At 42.0% G+C, this 20,334-nt stretch overlaps 1 protein-coding gene across 2 annotated transcripts in view; it reads right to left on the bottom strand.

Annotated features, from left to right (window-relative positions):
* tnmd (tenomodulin) overlaps nt 1–20,334 on the bottom strand; it is a 152,232-nt gene that overhangs the window by 37,153 nt on the left and 94,745 nt on the right. The window lies entirely within an intron of this gene.

Here is a 20,334-nt window from a genome sequence, read left to right as displayed (position 1 = left end):
AGAGCAAATGACAAGACTAATTAAATTCAACTTCAGTTTGAACATATGGTGTGGTATAATTGGTTTCTCCACAAGTACTGATTAGCAGAATTTCATTAGGAAACTTTGTGTGCTAACCTATTTTTCATCATTAGGCAATGCAAAAAAGAACTTCAAATGCCATATCTGGAGTGATGCACTTTTATCAGACAAGACTTTTAGATGCTGCTACAGTACAGGTACCAAGTCTGAGAGTAGACCTGAGTTATACTTCAGGCTATGTTGAAAAAGTAGTTTTGTATAAGCCTGGATTGTGCAGTCTTTCTCCCTGGTGAGCCAAAGAGCTGATATTGTCCACCTGCCAATGTAGAAAATCGCCATGGTATGACAGTCCACAAAAAAAAGACAGGATGAATCTGATTCAGCAGATCCAACTCCATCAGCTGACTCTCGAACATCAGCAGAATGATGGAAAATATCGCTGACAGTACTATTAAACAACACACGTTCACAAATAATCTGTTCATTGGTGCTCAGTCTGAGTTCCTCCAGTAGCGCTTGATTCCTGATCTCATTACGTCTTTGGTTCAAAAGTGGACAAAAGCGTTGAATTCTAGAGGTGAAGAGAAGTCGACTGCTTTTGATATCAAGACAGAATTTGACTGTGGCTTCAAGGCACCCAAGTAAAATTGAAGTCACTGGGAATAATGGGGATCTCTCTGCTGTTTGGAGTCAGACCTGACATAAAGGAAGATGGTTCTGTATGTTGGAGGCCAATCATCTCAATCTCCAGACATCACTGCAGGAGTTCCTCACGGCAGAATCCCAGGGCGATGCATCTTCAGCTGCTTTATTGATGATCCTTCCTTCCATCATAAGTTCAAAAGTGCAGAAGTTTGCTCTAATTGCACAGTATTCAGTTCCAATCACAACTCCTCAGATAATGAAGGATCCATGCACACATGCAATAAAACCTGAATGATATTCAGGTTTGGGCTGATAAGTGGCAAGTAATATTTGCACCAGACAAATGCCAGGCAATGATCCTGTCCAACAAGAGAGAATCTGACCATCTCACCGTAATGTTCAATGGCATTAACATCACAGAATTCAATCTTCTGAGGATCACCAGTGGCCAGAAACATAATTGAACTAGCCACTTAACTCCAATGGTGATAGCAGCATGTAAGAAGATTTGAATTCTGTGCATCTCATGTCCTGAGTCCCCCAATTATTTCCACCATCTGCAAGATAGAAGCCATGAACGTGATGAGATACTCTTCACTTGCCTGGATAAGTGTGGCTTCAACAACACTCACTATGCTCAATATCATCCAGAACAAGGTGGCCCATTTGAATGGTACCCTGCCCACCACTTTAAGACTTCACTTCCTCCACTCTGCTGTATTATGGCAACAGTGTGTATCACTTACAAGATGCACCACAGCAATTCAAAATAGTTCCTTCAGTAGCATCTTCTGAACACATGATGTCTACGACCTAGAAGAACAAAGACTGCAGGAGGATCGAAATACAATCACCTGCAAATTCCCAAGTAACACACAACCATGACCTGGAACTGTAGCGGGGTCAAATTCCTGGAACTCAATTCCTAACAGCACTGTGGATATACCTACACCAACTCATCATCAACTTCTCAATTAAGGATGAGCAATAAATGTTGGTGATGCCCACATTCCAAGGGTGGCAGGATGAATGTTTTCTTAACTATGAAAACATTGGAAATGTAAGTTTTACACTCTAGATTATTGAGGGTGCCAATGGATTGACTGAGCATTAATGAAATGTTTTGGCACTGGGTTGGACTTTCCAACAATTTTTATCTTTATCTTGCAATACATTTTCTTATAGTACTGTCTTTGACTGAACCTCTTTCAATATAAAGGTATCTAATCACGTTTCAGCAATCATATTTCTTCCCTTGACTCAGCGAACTCTGAAAAATTCTGTCAAGACAGTACAAACAATGGTAAGAATGTGCAGGGGGTACTGATGATGCCCCTTCATGCACTTGGTTTTTATCTTTCTGATTATCAACTCACAATCCTGACATTACAGCATCTAGCTGGTTCTTACATATGTTCTGGCTTCAACAATTCCTCCTGGCAACCCATTGAGGTTACTCATTATTCTCTAATGAATTACTTCTTGGCATCTGTTTCAAATGCTCCCTTCACAATTCTGAACCTGTGCCCTCTTGTTCTTCTGCATTAATGTATATGAAAGTGTTTTTCCTGGTTTAATACCCTTTGTACTTTGGTTTTCAGGCTGACGAGCCCTAATAAGTCATCACTGTTCATAAATAATTTCTGTAAGATTATAAGGATCAGTTTGTTGCTTTGCTCAGCACCAAGTCTAAGTCCTGGATGGCCCCAATCACAAAGATTTTATTGTCTATTCATCCGAGATTCATTTATTTGAAGATATAGGATGGAATTTTACCCGCACATCTGTCCAGGTTTTGTACGATCCCACCCGAGGCCAACGGAGAACGGTGTTCTCCGAGCCTCACCCACCCCTGGAATCGGGACAGGCATGCTGGTAAAATTCAGGCCATTGTGTTAAATTCTGCCCATAACAAACTAAATCCACTATACAAGACAATGTTCTGAGAATGCATATTAGATTCAGATTAAATGACTGAATAACGCTGTTTCCATATCAGCTTGAATGACTGCTGTAACATAAGAGACACAACAGACAATTTGCACACACATAGTCCACCAGCAGTGTTGTGATAATAATCAGATTATAGTTTGTAAAATAATGTTGACTGGGGGCTGAATGTTGGCCAGGTTATCATGGTTAACTCTTCTGTTCTTTTTCAAAAATGGAATTATGTTAGTCAGAATTCTCTGACCTCGTCTGCACCTGGGATTCTGTAGTCCCGCTGAGCACCAAATTCTGTTATCGCTGGTAGCAGGGTGTGTGAGACCGGAGAGTTCCAGTTATTACCTTTTCCATTCACCATTCACCTGGTTTAACATCTCAGCTGAATGACGGCATATCCAACAGTGCAGCACTCCTACACTACTGCACTGTAGTGTCAGCCTTGATTTTTTTCTGCTCAAGTTCCAGAATAGGAATTGAACCCATAATCTTCTGAGATCGGAGCACAACAGAAACCTAACTGGTTAAATTTACATACAATGTGCTGGAAAGTTTCAGTCAATTGAAACCAATATTGATCTCAACATCTCAAAGCTACATGGGTAGCAGAAGAATGGACAGTTGATCAACTGGCCAATCCCCACCACTGAGGGTCAAAGATCAAGGCTGGAACATTGGCACTGTTCACGTCGGTGGGATTTTCCCTTTCCACTGCAGTGAACAGAGATTTGGCTGGGTGCCAAATTCTCCAACCTCGCTGCAGCAGACAAGTGGCGTGAAGAGCCAGTAAAATCGAGCCGCAAATGTTTGACTTCCTGCCCAACTGGGACAGGAAAGTTGAATTGGTCGTAACTCATAATGCAATGAAGTCACAGAATGCTGGCATTTGCTCCTTAGGATTAGAGCCAACTATGCTCAGAGGTTTTGTTTATCTGTTGGACATTGTTTTAATGTTTTCTATATTGTGAAAAATAAATTGAAATTCACGTAAACACTACTGTGTCTATTCATATGTTTTATATATAAGATAAACTAGTTTGTAGACTTACAGTTAATCAGTCTGCCTTCCAAAAGGTAGGAAAGATGTATGGTCAGACATCAGCAGAAGGAGGAATTTCATTGTTAATTCTTGGACCACACTGACTACCACATGGCAGGGTATTAGGCAGTGGATGTGTATTTCTGATTGGGCATATTTACAAGAAAGCCCTAAACCCAAAGAGTGCTGACGTGTAATTTGTCACATACCTCTCTGTTGTATTGAGTAGAATTACATGTATGGTCTAAACAAAGTGTATGTAGCTCCGGTATGAATTTGGAACTTATACTCAATCCAGCATTCTGATTATGTGGCTTTTCTCTTTTTGGACTTGATGGACGTGATTTTCTGGCTACGCTCGCCCTGAAACCGTAAAGTCCCGCCCTAGGTCAATGGACGATTTCTGTGGCGGGCAGAACGGGGAAATTCGCCCCGATGTCTGATATATCAATTAATATCTTCAGTTTTGTCATACATCTAATTTTAGCTTCCAATACACAGTGCATTGCATTTACCTGTCTTGAAGCCCATTTTCCAATGTGGTGCACGCATTCTGTCAAGCACCTTTGACTGCCTTATTGCACAAAAACATTTTTTATGCCCTCATTAATAACTCAAAAACACATCCTATTTTTATAAAACCTATGGGTATAGTTATATGTTAAGTTAATGCAAAAGCTAGCAGAACTCTTCCTGCCTTGCTGACAGTAAATCAAATCGTGCATTTGTTAATGGTGTTATACCATACCATACATAATCTATTAGAAGAATGCACAAGAAATAGAAGCAGGAGTAGGCCACCAAGCCCTTCAAGCCTGCCCTGCCATTCAATGCAATCATGGCTGATCTATGCCAGCCTCAAATCCTTTGTGCCATTTCCCATAGCCCTCTATTCCCTGATCTATCAAATGTTTATCCACCATTACTTTAAGCACTTCAAATAATCCAGCCTCCACCATCCTTTGGGCCAGAGGATTCCACAGATTCACCACCCTCTGCGCAAAGAAATTTCTACACATCTTAGTTTTAAATAACCAGCCCTTTATTTTGTGGGTATGTCCCCTTGTTCAATGCTCTCTGAGCAGTGAAGGTATCTCACAGTTTACCCTGTCAAAACCCCTCAGAATTGTATGTGTTTGAATAAGGTCACCCTTCACTCTTCTAAACTCCAAGGAATACAGATTTAGGCTGCTTCGTCTCTCTTCATAGGACAACCCTCTCATCCCAGGCATTAGCCTGGTAAATTTCCTTTACTGCCTTCAAAGTTGCTATGTTCTTGTTTATGTAAGGGGACCAAAATTATAGGCTTCACCAACACCCTGTACAATTTCAACAAATTCTCCCTATTTTTAATCTCCAACCCCTTTGCAATAAAGACCAAAATACTGTTTGCCTTCTTAACTACTTGTTGGACCTGCCTGCTAGCTTTCGTGATCCACACACTAGAACACTTCGATTTTTCGGGCTTCACTCACCTGCAGTCTCTCTCTCCATTTAGGTAATAACCTGCTTTCTGATTCCTCCCACCAAAGTGCATCACCTTGCCACATTGAAATGCACTTGCCAGGTTTTCACCCAGTCACCAAATCATCTATATCTGGCTGCAGAATCACAAAGTCCTTATGACAATCTGCCCTTCTATGTATCTCATCATCAGCAAGTTTAGAAATCTTATATTTGGTTTGTTCATCCAGGTCATTAATGTAAATAGTGAATAATTGCAGGCCAAGAACTGATCATTGTGATACTCCACTAGTTACATCTCCCCTCCCCCTCCCACCCCCGACCATTTATTCCAACTCTCTGTTTCTATGTATCAACCAGTTTTCATCCATACCATCACATGGGCTTTCATTTTATGCACCAGCTTCTTATATGGCACCTTTTCTAAATGCCTTTTGGACATCTAAATACACTACACCTACAGGTTCCCCTCTATCTAATCTCCCTGTTACATCTTCAAGGGTTTCAAGCAAATTTGGCAAACTTGATTTACCTTTCATACTACTATGTTGAATAGGTTTGATAATATTCAACTTTCCTACATGATTAACTATTTCCTCTTTAGTAAAACTGTTAGGCCTATATTTCCTTGCCTTCTGCCTCTCTTCCTTTTTGAAAAAGATCGTCACATTGACTGTTCTCCAATCTTCTGGTACTGTCCTGGAATTTAGTGAGTCACTAGAAATTTCAACTAAGGGATCCACTATCTTTGCAACCACATCCATTAAAACACCAGCATGCAGTTCATTGGGTTCTTATTCCATTGCCTCTGGCCAGATCTGTTTCTTTAATATTAAGTTTAACTGATGTGGAAAGGAAGTAAATTGCTGATGGGTATTTCCATGTGGATAGGGGCTGCTCCTCAGAGCCCAGTGTGAAATGACTGCCTTTCCTTCCATAGCTTTGGAACTTGGAAGTATGATATTTAAAGTATGATAGATGGGAAATAAATGAATAAATTAGTGGGGCACCTGTATTATAACTCGGATGATTAACTAGATTATAAATATTGTAGTATTATATCACAATGTGCAATACAATATCCTTCTGCTAAGGCGCAGCAATATTTGAGCTGATTTGCCCTTTTGAGGTCCGAAAACGTAATTTCTATAAGCAAAACTGGCGTGAATTACTCTGTCTTTAATTGTTTGATATAGGATCTTTGCAGGATGGAAATGCATGCTGATACAGATGCTAATTGAGTTTGAAGTGTGAATTATGGCACAGTTCGCAATAAATGTCATTATATTTTCAAATACAATAGCTATTGAATAGCAAATGCTTATCTAAAATCGATTGAAATGTTGCTCGTAGGTTGTATGTGTCAGGAATTATATAATAGGATTTGCCCATTAGAAGCCTTCTTGTGATGAAAGGTACAAGGTACTCTTCTCACCAACACTCTGACCTTGACAAGGTGAAAGCAGAAAAGCTCCTGTTTGAGATATTTATAATTAAAATCAAGGACAAAACTGCAGCAAAAGTAAGGCTGCACGTGTATATCCTTTCTTAAAAAATGACAACAATTAAATGGTAGCCAACCATAGTTTTTCAAAGGTCTATAAACTTTGACAATTGCCTGGATAAAATTTAGCAATTCTGTTCAGAAGGGGACTTTGTGATGCAAAGTCAAACTTTAATGCTTTGATCCATCATTCGGAACCTTGCTGTCAGTCAGTCACAAGATTTTTTTTTGTGCAGAAAAACTTGAGTGAAAGGGTTGCTCAAATTCTAATGCTACCTCAGACAGATATTTCTTGTTAGAAAAATAAAGGACATTAGGAGCCTCATTTAGCAGCAAGTGCTGATTAGAATAAATGAGGTAACATGTGAAACACTACTGCAGCTGAGGTGTAATATTTATTCCTGAGTTTACGGTCAGCAACATTTTCTCTGGAATGCTAATGATAGTTTAACTAAAGAGAAATTGCATTTTCCCCATCCTAAGTCATCACCTCTATGAATCAGAGTCACTCTAAGAAGGGATTTTATCAGTGAGCTTGAGGAGATGCAAGGCAGGCCATCTAGCATCAGTCAGAACAGAGCAGACTAATTCTTAGCATCCGATCCCTTTGGATGTCCCAACTAGCAGTCCACATATCAGAATAGAGTGGTTCCCATATGCAACTCACAATTCAGTGAAGGAAAGCTGACTGACAGAAACCATTCACAGGGATAAAAACCATTGGGTGCACCTACCTGTTGCCCTTTGTAATCCTGCAACCTAAGTATCCCATACCGTTATAAAGCAGAGGTTGATTCCCCCCTCTGAGAACTAACACTGAAAGACCCAAAGAGGAGTACCTCGCCCTATAATCTGTAAAAAGGTGTGTGTGATGTGATACGACCTGCTCTTCAGCAACGTTTAATGGTTAAGTAAAAATAAATCCCTGACTCTCTAAAATCAACATGTAACAATTTATTTATCTAACTAACAGTGAGCAAATTAACTAAACTATTAACAAACCAAATAAATCACTTCTATTAACTGTTCCTGAATAAAACAAGATTCTAATGGTATGCTGTTCAAATAAATAAATCAAATTTCCATGCATTAACAAAACAGAATTTAATCACTCTCTAAATTACAACAAGGTTTTGTGTCTTGTGTAATATTCTGGGCTTTCTCTATTGATTCTTCTGTTTGGAACTTCTTTCTTCTGTAGTACATAAGAACATAAGAAATAGGAGGAGTAGGCCATCTAGCCCTTCGAGCCTGCCCCGCCATTCAATAAGATGATGGCTGATCTGTCGTGGCTCAGTTCCACATTCCCGCCCTCTCCCCATAACCCTTAATCCCCTCTCTTATCAAAAACCCATCAACCCGCGTCTTAAAAATATTTAGCGAGGCAGCCTCCACCACTTCAACGGGCAGAGAATTCCAGAGATTCACCACCCTTTGAGTGAAGAAGTTCCTCCTCAACTCCGTTCTAAACCACCCCCCCTTTATCTTGAGGCTGTGCCCCCTAGTCCTACTGTCCTTTCTGAGCGGGAAGAGTCTCTCCACCTCTATCCTATCCAACCCATTCATCATCTTATACGTCTCAATGAGATCTCCCCTCATTCTTCTAAACTCTAACGAGTACAAGCCTAGTTTATTCAGCCTCTCCTCATAGCTCAACCCCCTCAACTCCAGCATCAGCCTAGTAAACCTCCTCTGCACTCCCTCCAAGGCCAAAATATCCTTGCGTAGGTACGGCGCCCAAAACTGCACACAGTACTCTAGCTGCGGCCTCACCAATGCCCTATACAGCTGCAGCAAGACCTCCCTACTTTTATATTCAATCCCCCTCGCTATGAAGGCCAGCATCCCATTCACCTTCCTGACCACCTGCTGCACCTGCAAGCTGGGTTTTTGCGACTCATGCACAAGGACCCCAAGGTCCCTCTGCACCGCTGCCTGCTGCAGTTTTTCCCCACGTAAGTAATAATCCTTCCTACCATTATTCCTACCAAAGTGGACCACCTCGCACTTGCCAACATTAAATTCCATTTGCCATTTCCTGGCCCATTCGCCCAGCCTATCTAGATCCTTCTGTAGACTCTCCACACCCTCTGCACAACTTGCCTTTCCACCAATCTTGGTGTCATCAGCAAATTTCGACACCATACACTCGGTTCCCTCCTCCAGATCATCTATATAAATGGTAAATAGCTGAGGCCCCAGCACCGACCCCTGGGGCACTCCACTTTGCTATCTAGATGATGTTTTCTCTAAGACATAGATGAAGCTACAACAGCTAGTAGTTCTCTCTTTCTTGAGAGTTGAGAGCTATTAGCCCTGGCAGGTGTTAGTTGCTCTCCCTCTTTGTCCCACTGCTCCCTTCTTTTATACCCGCGATGACATGTCAATATTTCCCACAAGACAATTGGCCCTAACTTGTCAAAACCATCAGATTTAAATTTAATAGTTTTTTGGTATTTAAGTGCCTGATTCAAATTGATTGGCTAAATTCAAAAGCCTGTTGTCTTGGTAAAAACAGCTGCTTGGCCTTTCATATAAATGTTTCAGTTTGGGCTCTCCATGAACTTGCATTTTTAAACCTCTAAGCATAGCTACGCACACCTTTAAATGGAATCACAATGCTTTCCTCCCTAGCATTTTACGATTTTGCAAACACTAAATTCTAACTTCCTACCTCCCAATCCACAAGTACTCTACCCAACTTCGCAACAATATAAATAGATAGAGAGATATGGTAGCAAATTCCTTCTGTAATAAACAAATACTGAACAGATGTGCAGTAAGGTTGAGAAAGAAAGATGATATAAACTTGGGATTTTTGTTTGACTATGCTTCCATAGAGTGTAATAAAATTGTTAGATAAATGTAAGTTTTTGTTGGTTGTGTTTACACTTGTATTTACAGCTATATATTTAGTCCAGTACATGATGATGATCTACTTTATAAGTAGTTAGCTGCATTGAAAGATGTGCTGAGCATGTAAAGGATGCCCTTTTCAAGTCCCTCCAAAAAAACATTGTTGTGAAAATCTAGTTCATAATTCACATGTTTTAGAATATGGAATTTAATTTTCGAAACTAAAGTTTTAATAGAAAAAAATTGAGGCCTCTGATTAAGAAACTGAAAGCAAATGCAGTTCAACCAGCTTGGAGTTAATTACAGTTAAAAACTAACCTGTCTGTATCTTATCAGGTTAGAGTTGATTGTGAACAGAATACGTTAACAGTAGGTAATCTATTTCTGGACCTCTTGGTAGAGTCACGTTGTCTATCGTTATCTCCACAATAAAAGTTAACAGCTAGCAACTTTGGGAAAGAAGGTCACAAAACTCCAGTAGAGAAATTATTCCTATGGGCTTTAGAACCAAAAAGCTGTATTGAAGGTAAAATAATTTGTTTGCAATCCTGTTTGAATCATTCCAAATCATGTCATTTTGCCACATAGTGATTCAGGCTGCAGCTTTGGTTCAAGGGTTATTTGGTTTTATTTATCTTTGTGGCTTTACTGACAAAAGCAAGCAGTTTAGTTTCATGAACAAGCAACACCATTTGTGGTTTTGCTGTGGCAAAGGCTGCATTTCATCAGATGGAGAATGTCCACAGGAGGCAACAATCATACCTTCATTTAAAGTAGAGAAAATACTAACCTCATGGTTCACCATTTGGAATGAGGGTGGGGTTCAATTTCATGAGAGAAAAGCAGATGGGAGATCTGCTATACATTGTAGGTAGTGGAAAAAAATCTGCAATGGTCCCCATAGAGCCTTGTGACAGAAAGCAGTCAACAGAGTATGCTTTGAAAACTATGGGAAGGCAGTTAGATATCTGTTGACACCCTGAACAAGGAGTTGAGGCATCCACAATCATGAGGGCTGTAAAGAAAAGGTGGAGGCTTTTCTGTAAATAAAAGGTATGGCCACAAAGCTAATGGAAGGAACCCATAGATTCTTAACCTGGAACACAGTTAGAACACTGAGGAGAATTTAAGTTACTTCTAGAGGTCTGTGGCATTCCTTTAGGTTGGTCCTAGGAAAAGTGAATGAACCCTCATGATTTTGTAAGATAAATGATCTTTTTGGGGAAAGTCAAAAGTAAAATTCAGTTTATAGTGGCTGGCATGGAGACAAAGTGGTTAGTGCTGTTGCCTCACTGCACCAAGGACTCAGCTTTGATTCCTGGCTTGGGTCACTGTCTATGTGGAGATTCCACTTTCTCCCTGTCTCTGCGTGGGTTTCCTCCAGGTGCCCCGGTTTCCTCCCACAGTCCAAAGATGCACGGATTAAGAGGATTGGCTGTGCTAAACTGTCCTTTAGTGTCGGCGGGGTTAGCTAGTATAAATGCATGGAGTTATGGGGATAGGGCCAGATGGGATTGTGGTCAGTGCAGACTTGATGGGCTGAATGGCTTCCTTCTGCACTGTAGGATTCCAACATTCTAGGCTAATATGTAACTGTGGACAATAGTGTTAATTTAATAATGCTGATTTTATTTAATTCCTTTTCAAATGTAATAAAACTTGTTTTTTGTTTTAAAAAAGTGAAATCTTGTGGTGTAGTTTTGTTGGTTACTTGCTGGGTGTTTGGATTTCTTCCTTAAATGTTAACAGTCACTAACACGATCGTAACACAGTAAGTTGATATTCAGAAGAACTTCAATCAGGTTAAATGAAGTTGACACCCTGGAAAATATAGATTTACTTCTACAGTTCACGACTAGGCGCACTTTGTATTCTGATTTAAAAGCAGAACATTGGGATCATGATTACCTGATGTTTGAAAGACAGGCTATCAAGATCAGTATCAGCAGCTGATCAGAAGTCTAAAAGAGACGATGGAATTGTTAATACCAAATTGAACAAGGAAGTACAGGTGTCGAGGGCTTATTATCATGAAACCAGAATAGAGCAAAGAAGAATAATCCTGAAATCAGACAATTAAAGTAAGAAGTTTATTTATTTATTAGTCACAGGTAAGGCTTAAATTAACACTGGAATGAAGTTACTGTGAAATTCCCCTAGTTGCCACACTCCAGTGCCTGTTCATGTCAACGCACCTAACCAGCAAATCTTTTGGACTTTGGGAGGAAACTGGAGCACCTGGAGGAAACCCACAGAGACATGGGAGAACATGCAAACTCCATACAGTGTCTCAAACCACGAATCAAACCCAGGTCCCTGCCGTTGTCAGGCAGCAATGCCAATCACTGTGCCACTGTGCTGCCTCTCTTGTGAGAGTTAAACATTTCTAACATAGTGCAAGTGGACAGATATATGCTTATCAATCAGAAATAATGCAGAGCTGAATATATCAAGACCAGAAACTCTCACTCTACTAGCTAAGAGGTGGCAACTAATTGTTAAGGCTTTCTATTCATTCACAGGAAGTGGGTGTTGCAGGTAAGGCCTGTATTTATTGCACATCCCTAATTGTCCTTGAGAAAATGCCATCCTGAATACAGCTGAGTGACTGGCTGGGACATTTAAGAAGGCATTCAAGGGTCAACTACATGTGGACCTCGAGTGACATCTAAAACACACTGGATTAGGACAGCAGACTACCTCCCTTGTCAAGGCATGAATGAAAGAATCACTGTTTACTGTTGAGTGATTTTGTATTTGAATTTAATGGTATACTTTAATCTAAAATACAGACCACTCAGCAGTAAATATAATTATATTTTGTGGTGTGAAAATGAATGATTAAATTTACAATGCTTTTATTTCCTGTAATTTATAAAAGTAACATTTGCATCTTTTAATATGAAGTGTGGCCTCGACAGCTTTTACCACCAACTTGTTTTTGTTCATGCTTTCAATTTTCATTTTCCTTCATTTATATGCTCACACCCCAGATACCACCCGCAAACTACCTCCTTGCTGAGATCCAGTGTCAGGGCTGCAGGTTGGGGAGGTGCCTGTGGGTCTTGGAGAGTTGTCATCTATGGGACTTGGAGAGTTGTAGCTTTAGAGACCGCATGTTGGTCCTGGGGAGTGGGTGGGTGGGAGGGCAGGGGCAAAATCCCAGCCTGCCAGCTTCAGGCAGAGGTAGGCAATCCAGGTTAGGGTTAAATGGTGGCTGGTAGCAGCCAGGCTCAACTGTTGAGCACGTGCAGATACACAATTTGTACATGCATGCTGTGGTTATATGCACTCCAGTTATATGGTCTGCATACCTGCATAATTGTGAGTGCTACCAGCGTTTATAGCCTGGCCAGCATTTATTGCCTGTCCCTAAAGTAAAGTAGGCTCACGCTGCAATGAAGTTACTGCGAAAATCCTCTAGTTGCCACACTCCGGCGCCTGTTCGGGTACACTGAGGGAGAGTTTAACATGGCCAGTGCACCTAACCAGCATATCTTTGGACTGTGCGAGGAAACTAGAGCACCCAGAGGAAACCCACACAGACATAGGGAGAACGTGCAAACTCCACACAGACAGCCACCTAAGCCAGGAATCAAACCTGAGTCCCTGGCGCTGTAAGGCAGCAGCGCTAACACTGTGCCACCATGCCACTCCTGTCTCTACCCTCTCAGAGGGCATTTGGGAGTCAACCACATTGCTGTGGATCTAGACTCAAATGTAGGCCAGATAACGATGGCATTAAAGGACAATAATGAACCAAATGGGTTTTTATGACAATTGGCAATGGTTTCATGGTCATCATTTGACATTCATTTCCCGATTTTTATTAAATTCAAATTTCATCATCTGCTGTGGTGGGATTTGAACCCAGGTCCCCAGATCTTGCTCTGGGTCCCTGCATTGCTAGTCTCATGACAATACTACTGCACCACTGCCTCGCCCTATGTCTGTTGCAAGCACGAGCCTTGGCCACTGAATAAGCATGTGTTTGCTTAGGGCATCATCCAATTTCTGGGCCATCGCATTTCACAATACTGCTCGTAATCCCACCTTGAAATTCTTTTGTTGGATATTTCCAACGTTCAGCCCCTTTTTTTTAACCTCCAAAGTTGGAGATTTTCCCCACTTTTGCACTGGTCATTTGGCTATATACATGGGCAATGAACTGATTGAAAACAACTCTCCCAGTGTCATTCAAAATAGGCTATACATACACTTATATTTTTTCATTGCAAAAACAGCAGAGGATGAGGATCGAACCCTGGATATTACTGGTTATTGTTCAGTTACGTTCCTGATAAATCCACTGAACACTTTCAGACGCTTGTTGAAAGGGCTGCATCCTTTATATGTGAACATTGATCTTCTTTCATTGTGCTTCTAAAGATACTTTTTTTTTGACAAAGTACTTTTGGCTCAAATTTTCTACCTTATTGATAATGGTGCACATCCTGAAAATGCCTGTGCAATCAATGGACCATCAACCTACGACAAGGAGTCCATCCTTCACTGCACTGTGTGACATTCAAACACGGTGTGCTTTGAGCCAGAACAGCTGAGATAGCAGAAATACAGACAGTTGTTTGGACTAAACCTAAGCCTGCTGGGGGCTTTGACTAAAACTGCCAGACCTATATAATTTATGACCCATAACAGCTTAAGGAGCCATTACCTTTTCTCTCATGCATCCCCGAGCTTCATTTAAGCTTCGGTCTCTAGAGGTTGAGGGTACTTAGCCCTCAGCAGTATTCTCTGAATGATTAAAAGAGTTAGATTGGGAATAAGGCAATTCGTTTATCGGACTAAAAATTGTGTAAAGAGGAAAGTATCCAGGTCACTGCTTATTATGAATGCAAATGTTCTTTAAAAATTAAAATCTGATAAAATTGATCAATAATTGCTGTTGTCGAATGAATACATCATAACTTAATGGAAGTAAAAAATCATTTGAATTTCTCCTGAAGTGTGCACTGCACTCATTTTGTTGACTTGAAGTCTAAGGGGGACTTGGGCTTGGAAGTAGGTGATGGATAGGAAACGCGTGCAGACCAAGGCGATGAATGCAGATAACTGGATAGCTCTTTCATAACTGCAGCACACGAATGATGGGCCAAGTGGCCACCATTTGTGCTGTATAATTCCATGCAATGATACAACAGTAACAGAATAAAGCATGTCAGTGTGAAACAGTCATTCATCTTGTATGTCCTTTGGTTAAGTACACTGCAAAAATCTATTGCTGTCAACTCAATATCAACCAGTAGACTGTGTGAATTTCAGACGGTGAAATCTGAATTCTATTCAAATCTGGAACTAAAAGTCTAATGATGACCATGAAACCATCATCGATCGTTGTAAAAAAAATCTGATTCACTAATATTTTTCAAAGAAGGAAATCTGTCAGCCCTACCTGGTCTGGCTCACATATGACTCCAGATCCACAGCAATGTGGTTGACTCTTAAGTGTCTCAGGGATGGGCAATAAATGCTGGCCCAGCCAATGACACCCACATCTGATGAGTGAATTAAAAAATACCGTTTTCCTCATTTTGTAGGCGATAGTTAACAATGGGGAGGAGAGGACAATGCAGCTTTGAAATAAAGTTGTTGGTGCATAAACACTGAACATAAAATTGGCAATTTAACGCTATCCATTGTCAACCACAAATTCTTTTCCTTTCTTCTGCCACTTCCACTTAATGCCATCCTCATGGGAATGAGAGGCAGGACTGACTGCTCAGAAGCTCTTGGCCAATGTTCTCTGGCTTTTTTGGCCAGTGATGGCCCTTCCAAAGACTGCCCCATCTGCACCTGTGCAGGGGCTGACTTGGCCATGGGGACAGGAGGCGATGTATTGGCTCTGGCTGAGTTGGAGGGGAAGGGGGAAAGTGTCACAGCACTTTGAGCAGAGTCCCCATTTCATTAATCTCTTTGTTCATCTTCCCACTCATGTCCCACTTGCACTTCCCTGCTAGCCAATGGCTGGAGAGAACTTTCAGCACCCCACTTAAATGTAATAAGGCTAATCTCACTCCTGTACAAGCTGGCAGACTAAGTATATAGGCATTGGTCCAGGCCAGAAGGCAGTTATTTTCTGCCACATCTGATTCTCTGTGCAGGTGGTCATGGAGGTAGTCAGCAACATACAGGCGAGAGATATCATGGTAGAGACAATCTTCTCCAATCTCTTTCCAACTGTGCACAGTGCGACTGGAACTGCTGACAGAATCTCTCAAACTTTCTGTTGATTTCCAGAACATTCCTCTTCGTCAATGTCTCCTGATGCTCAGCATCTGCATGCAGTTGGGACAGGGCCTGGAGGGTTCTGCAGCCTCTAACAGAGATTCTCCAGAACTCTCACTGGATGCCACACCTGCACCTGTTCACATGATGTGAGCCTCCCCATGTGAGAGTCCAACTACCTAGCTTGGACACCCCACTGAGGTCTGTGCATCTGAACTGCTGGTATTTGCACGTGGCTCATATGACAGTGCCTCATCAGCATGTATTCTCTGAGAATTCTTTGTCCTTCTCCAGCAACACCTCCTGAAGAACATTTGCAAGACCTGTCGAAGAAGAAGTCCATGCGTTGGTCAGGTGAAAGTGTTCTCACAGTGCAGATCATCAGTTTTCATTGTTCACTGACATCAAGTCAGCCTGTCTGAGTAGTATGCCATGTTGTTGCATGATTTCTAATCCTGTCACTGCGTAACTGGGAGATCCAAGTGGAAGTTGCCAAAAAATGGCCAAGTGTCAGGTTCTGACTGAAAACCGGCTTGTTCCTCTCCAGAAACACAGACAAATTCTCACCCTAGATCTTCTGACACTTTGTCAAAAATAAAAAGCAGGGGGTGCATGTTTTGACTGTCATTTGAGCAGGATAGAGCTTGATAGAGCTGGCAAGCCAAGCTCCACAGTGATCGTCCTTTTCAAAGGGTGCTCTGATCCCAAATTCAAATTAAAGACACCTCACCCCAGTTTTATCGTTGGGTATAGGGGGATTCAGTGCCATAGCTCATCACCACTGCTGGCATCGGGAATCAATCTGATACTCCCATCTGTTAACATGATTATGTCACCAGCGGGGAAGATCTCGAACTGAGATACTGTGGCTGCAAATCCCGTTATGAAGATCAGATGAGAGTTAGCAGCGGTAATAGGATTTGTGCTTGCGGTAAATGGGCTCGGAGAATTTTGCTCCCCATTTCTCCATTGCTGAGGGCGATGCATGCCAAAACTTTGCTCATCTCCAGTGTGTCCTGTTCCACAGCGGTCAGAGGCGACTCTCTGTTCTTTGTCTCTCCGTGGTGCTCTGCATTCTCTTCTCCTGCAAACAAGAAGGCAATTACGACTGAATGAACTGAAATATTTTGAGAGGATGGAATGATAACATTTGTGGAAGGTGACATTGCAATAAAATGGTGGGTGAGAGTCTGTGTTCGCTGATCAGATGGGGATGTGAGGCGATGAATGAAGAGAGAGGAATGGGGGTGTCTGCAACATAGGTCTGGGGAGTGCTGAACAGGAGAAGATTGGCTAAGTCAGAGGAGGGAGCTTGCATTTGAATGTCGTTTACCATTCACCTTTCCTGCCCTAATGAAATCATTAGCTTCTGTGACAATGTACCCAATTGCGGAGCATCACATTCCTACTCGTGACCTCCTCTGCCGCTTCCTGGCACTCCTGCTTGGTATCTGAGGCAGGATTCCTCCTTCCATTCGCTGGAAATAGAATTTCCATGTGAATCTTTACAATTTGCAGCAAATGTCCAGGGATGCATTTGAGAACTGGAGTGCAACCTTCCCTCATCGGACACTCAGATAGCTGTGTCTCTCTCTCTTTCTCTCGACATGTGTAGAATGGGTCCATTCTGGTATTTGCAGAATCTCTGTAAACATTGAAGCTTCAGCAGTCAAGTGTGGGTCATCGTCATACCTGCCTACACCAATAGACCAGGAACCTGACAGTGTGATACTAAAGCTGCAGTTCATTAAAAAAAAAGTCACTGAAAAGCCCTCTGCTCAAACTCCCAGGTTCCTGATGCCCTTCCCTCGCCACAACAGCACCAAAACATTTAAGTTCACTCCATTGTCTCTGGCAATGAGATTGCGTAAAGTTGTTTTAAAAATACAAAGCACCCCAATCACAGGAGAATGACCACCCATTTTCAATATGTAAAAGACTTTCTCTTTCATAGGAGAATATTTGCCTGTAGTAATGAAGAATTTAACATATTAAGTAATGTAAACCATTCATGACTGATAAAATATTGCGTATTAAATGCAAGTAAATAATAATTTCTTGACCGGAGGAAATAAAAAGAACTCTGAGTCCCCTTCCCTTCCCCTGCAAATTGAACATATGTTTTCAGTTTTGTTTGATCTGGGAGATTATTATTAAATCAGTCTAATAAATCTACTGAAATAAATTAAGAGTTTGGGAGCAGCAGTGAATGCTGATGTTCGCTTGGAGATGTACAAGCATGTCAAATATAGCTGCATACAAAAAGACAGCAGGGAGAATGGGCTCTCTTTCTGCGCGGAATTGAAGAATAAATGCACTAATGCAGAGAGCATGAGATAACGGGAACTTGGGCTGTGAATTGAGAGAAGACAAATGTATTGATCTATGGTAGCAGAATAGGGTACATGAGAGAACTAGTTACATCTGATGGAAAATGAGGGTTCTTGGGCAATTGTCAAAGCGTATAAGAGAAACAAAAAGGGAAATAAAGAAGTCAGGGTAGAGAGCTGTAATGAATTATTTAAACAATAGAAAAATCAATTTGATTTATTTGAGCTTTAGGAAATGTCAGTGTGAAGAAGTAGTTGACATGGTAAAATAGCAATAATTTGCAAAGAGAACTTACATAACGATGCCTTCAGAAAATAATAACCAGATTTTAAAAATAGTAGTCATTGATAGAAATGTGGCTCTATGGGATGTAAGGCTGTCTTGGAAAGGGAACCCTTGCAAGCTGCCGTACACATGGTCTCCAGATGGGCTGGGTACAGGTCCACAACTCGTACATCAGGTACTTGGAATTTTTGAGGGGTCAGAACATCTGGCTCCTCAACCATTTAGGGTGACACAGCGGCACAGTGGTTAACAATACTGCCTCACTGTTCCAGGGACCCAGGTTTGATTCCTAGCTTGGGTCACTGTCTGAGTGGAGTTTGCACATTCTCCCCAAATCTGCGTGGGTTTCCTCCAGGTGCTCCAGTTTCCTCCCACATTCCAAAGATGTGCGGGTTAAGTTGATTGGCCATGCTAAATTGCCCCTTAGTGTCCGGGGGACTAGCAGGATAAATACGTGGGGCTATGGGGTTAGGGGCTGGGAGGAATTGTGATTGGTGCAGACTCGATGGGCTTCCTTCTAGGGATTCTATGATTAACATATGATTTTATGATCTACAAGGATGGTTGTTGGAGGATAAGAGTTACCCATGTGGACACTCCAGAAAATAACCCTGGGTCTAATCTAATCACCAAGATCTGTGTCTCTGCACCGGTGGAGAGTGTGGGGGAGTACTGTGATGATTCTTTCTGAACCCCCTTATCCTCACCAGTGCTCCAAAGGGTTGGACAGCTTTTAGACTGTGAGTTGGCCATAGGCTAGTTGTATCTGAAAAATGGAAAGGACAATTTGAGTGGAAGAGTTGAAGCGAATTCTGAATACAAGGCACTCATTGTAACCTGCAAGGTTGGGTGAATAGCTGGAGCTGAGTCCCGTATCAGGTTGTTGGGGCATGCAAAGCTCAGCGTTGCCACAGAACCCGATCCTGGTCCTCACTGGCAAGCATTGCTGCAGCCCCTTCATATTCACAGGGTATAAGTATCTCTGCCATCTCTCCACGGGCCTGGGCTCACTCATGTTTGCTTGATGCATTTTTGGCCTGTCTGAAGACAAAAGAATGAGATGTGATCAGACAGAGTGGAGCAGAAGTTGGGCGAATTGCATGTTCGTGTGTGCATTAACCCCATCTAGAAAGGACACAGATTGCAGTTTTAGCAACATGACAGATGGGATGGTGGTGTTGTGAAAGTCTTGTTGAGAGGGTGAATGCTGATATGTGTCCCCCCCAGCTGAATGTGTGAGATTCGTGAAGAGAGTGGTTTGTTTGAGTTTGATGCCATGCTGAGAGTTTGATAGTGGAGGGAGTTGAGAGGTGACTTACTGTGGTGAAGTGGATGAGATCATTTTTCTGCCTCTCGCACTGTGTGGCTCTTTGTGGGCAGGTGATACTGTGCTGAGCTCCTGGGGAACAGTCTCCCAGGCCGGAGATGTGGGATTCGTGTGCTTCTTTGAGCACATGTCTGTGGGCCTGGACTCCATGAATAAGGGTCCCGATGGCCCTGGCAATGAAAACAGATGCTGCTGCCTTCATCAGGGTACTTTGGGTTGGCACAGTGTCACAGTGGTTAGCACTGCCGCCTCACAGTGCCAGGGACCTGGGTTTGATTCCGGGTCCAGGCTCTGGGCTCTTGCATTGGTTTCCTCTGGGTGCTCCGGTTGCCTCCCACAGTCCAAAAGACATGCTGGTTAGGTGCACTGGTCATACTAAATTCTCCCTCTGTGTACCCGAACAGCGCCGGAGTGTGGTGACTAGGGGATTTTCACAGTAACTTCATCGCAAGTCAATCTGTGACTAATAAATAAATAAATAATAACAAATAAATTTTTAAAATGTTTTTTGTTTCCTGGAGGGTTTTCTGAAAACAGGTGGGCTGGAGAGCGAAATGAGTCTGTGGGACATTTGAACCCACCAGTTGATCATGGCAGATAAGTCAACTGCCAACCTGCCAGGTGCTTGGGAAGGTAATTCACGTGTGCATAATTAGTGAGCTTCCAAGTGAG

The sequence above is a fragment of the Carcharhinus amblyrhynchos genome, chromosome 4, assembly GCF_965287045.1.
Source record: "Carcharhinus amblyrhynchos chromosome 4, sCarAmb.v2.hapA, whole genome shotgun sequence".
Classification (NCBI taxonomy): Eukaryota; Metazoa; Chordata; class Chondrichthyes; order Carcharhiniformes; family Carcharhinidae; genus Carcharhinus; species Carcharhinus amblyrhynchos.
Note: the sequence above shows the minus strand (reverse complement) of the source record. Positions and strands in the feature narration are given on the sequence as shown.